The 3,115-nt window shown below is 37.2% G+C and overlaps 1 pseudogene; it reads left to right on the forward strand.

The window, feature by feature from the left end:
* Positions 1–1,692: 1,692 nt before the first annotated feature.
* Positions 1,693–2,398, forward strand: LOC108377020 (uncharacterized; annotated as a pseudogene).
* The last annotated feature ends 717 nt before the right edge of the window (positions 2,399–3,115 follow it).

Genomic DNA, 3,115 nt, shown 5'->3' on the forward strand with positions numbered 1-3,115 from the left:
AACTGTTGTTAGCATAAATCTTGAATAAATTAACTTTAATATTTACTGATTTATCGAGTATTTCGTATTTCTCTAAATTACCGTTATATGGGATGTGGGCGTGGTTGTTGTCCGATTTTAAAAATTTTCGCCCATTTGGTATGTTGTACCAATGCCAATAACGGTGCCAAGTTTGGAAGAAATTGGTGCAGTGGCTACCAGGATATATAGACATGTAACCATAAGTGGGCGTGTGGCCACGCTCATTTTCCAAAAATTTATAATATTCTTATTTTTTGTCTGAAACCATAAACGTATTTCTTGGTAAAGAATTGTTGCAAGCATCAATTTTGAATAAATTAGCTTCAATATTTACTGATTTATCGAAGATTTTGTATTTCCCTAAATTACCCTTATATGGGATGTGGGCGTTGTTATTGTCCGATTTTTTAAATTTTCAGCCATTAGGTATGCCGTACTAAGGCCAACAGCTGTGCCAAGTTTGGTGCAGCGGTTACCAAGATATACACATGTAACCATAAGTGGGCGTGGCTACGCCCATTTTCCAAAAATTTACAATATTCTTATTTTTCGTCTGAAAATTATTGTAGATATAAATTTTCAGCGAATTATCTTCAGTAGTTACTAAAATATCGCAGTTTTCGTATTTCTGGAAATTACCGTTATATGGGATTTCGCCCATTTTCAATACCAACCTGCATTGGTTTAATGGAAACCTACTTACCAAATTCGTTGAGATATCTCAATTTTTGCTCGAGTTATCGTGACCACGGACGGACGCACAAACGGACAGACAGATATGGCTTAGTTGACCTCTCTATCCATTCTGGGCATTTATGTGTACATTTGTCTATATCTATCTCGATTCGTTTTGTGAACAAAGTTAATATACCCTTGTGCACAGCTGCACGGGTATAAAAATATATGCGGGTGGAATAAGTAAAAAAAGCAAACACAAAAAATGCAAAATAAAAAAACCAAAGGCAGAGGTAAAAACAAAATCAGTTGATCCAGTGCGCTGGAAATCGAGAGAGTGTGGGCGACGAGAGCGCGTGGAAGTCTTTGTCTCACCGCTTCCCGCGCTGAGTCTACTGCTCTAGACGTGTCTGTATGTATGCTCCTTTTCAACTTCCAATGCTCCCTTATTTATTGCAGTTTTCCTCCTATTTTGCAGCTTCTTGCGTTTTAAAGTCCTTAGTACATTGGTGTCGATGCATAAAATTTCGGTCATAGACCCTCTTCTAAATTCAGCTTATGTATATATAGTTAAGCTCGGAACACCTTGACTACTGCAACTTCACGACATAACGACAGCGACATCTTTTTGTCGACAAATGTCGCCTAGAAGCCAGCTGCTTAAACAGTTTGAAGACCTCAGCGACATAGCAAACAGCTGATTTTAGAGTTTGACATTTTGGTATATTTATTTCACTTGGGAAAATTTTGTATTTTTATTTAAATAAATAATAAAAACATGAACAATCAAGAATATGTGATTAATTTTGCGACAACGGTTGCTAAAATTGCGCGTATTACCAACTTAGCTCATGAAGCGTATAACGAGCTCCACGGAAGCAACTGATGATGGTGGGTCCGTCCAGTTTACAGTACATGCGAGGAAGAAGGATTTTTTAAAACATGTATTCAACAGCTGAAAGAAAAGGATGAGGAGCATTTTTTAAAGCAACTCGGATGAAGGTTTCTAGCTTAAATTTATTGTTGTCACTGCTAAAAGAAAGAATGGAGCGATTTTCTAATAGGAAGGCAGTTGATCCTGAGACGCGTTTGGCGGTAACACTTAAGTATGTAAGCAAATGTGAAATAATTATTACATTTTTATACTTAACCAGTTAACAATTTCAGTTTCCTAGCACAAGGGTGAAATTTCCATGTGATTTCTTGGGCTTACAAGCTTGGAATTTCAACTGTTCGGAAAATCATATATGAAACATGTGACGCTATTTGGGATGAGTTACAGGTTGCCTATTTGTCACCTCCAAACGTAAGCGAACTTAAAGCCATTGCAAACAAGTTATACGTAAAGACTGGCATGCCTAATTGCTTAAGAGCTATAGATGGGAAGCACATCCTTATAGCCAGTCCAAGGAACAGCAGATCATTGTACTACAATTACAAAAAAACGTTTAGCATTGTACTAATGGCGGCTTGCGATGTTAATTATGTGTTTACATATGTAGATGTCGGAGCACTAAACAGCCAAAGCGACGGAGGAGTACTTGCCCGTAGTGCCTTTGGAAGAAAATTGTTGAATGGCACTCTAGAAGTTCCTTTCGACACAAATTTACCAGGTACATCAACTAACTTTCCGCATTATTACGTTGGCGACAGTGCGTTTCCACTGAAACAAATTAGACAATTAAAGACAAATTTAACATGATGTTGTCTAACTGGCCGTCTCCACAGGATAAAATTTATTGCTGCCCAGCTGTCATTTTGGTCGCTAGATATAAGTTATATCAGTGGCAGTATTAGTGTGGGCTTTTTATGTCTTGATATAAGCATTTGTAAGATAGCTTAGAAAACCTATTTTTGCCGGATTTAATCGCTTAACAAATTTAGAAAATAGGTTATTTTACATCCAAATACATAATTACAAATATTTTAACAGGAAATAGCTGAATTTTTGCTTTTATATTAAAATAATAATGATGTTACAGCCAAGAAGTTTTCATGCAAATGAAAATGTAGCTGTCAAACTACCAAATTACCGGCAATAGATAGCAAGATATAAGCTCTGATATATATTGCTCTTAAAGAGCAATGAGCGGTCTCCATTGGATATTTATATTCTAACATATGTATCAAGATTTAGACTTTATCCTGTGGAGACGGGCAGTAAAGCCCGAGTGCACATAGAAAATGCTTTCGGAATTTTGGCCAACCGATGAAGAGTACTACATACATGCCAGCCCAAAGAATGCAGACAAAATTGTTTTAGCTGCGGTACNTTAGACTTTATCCTGTGTAGACGGGCAGTAAAGCCCGAGTGCACATAGAAAATGCTTTCGGAATTTTGGCCAACCGATGGAGAGTACTACATACAACCATACATGCCAGCCCAAAGAATGCAGACAAAATTGTTTTAGCTGCGGTA

The sequence above is a fragment of the Rhagoletis zephyria genome, unplaced genomic scaffold (assembly GCF_001687245.7).
Source record: "Rhagoletis zephyria isolate East Lansing unplaced genomic scaffold, Rhagoletis_zephyria_1.1 Rzeph_scaffold_11335, whole genome shotgun sequence".
Lineage (NCBI taxonomy): Eukaryota > Metazoa > Arthropoda > Insecta > Diptera > Tephritidae > Rhagoletis > Rhagoletis zephyria.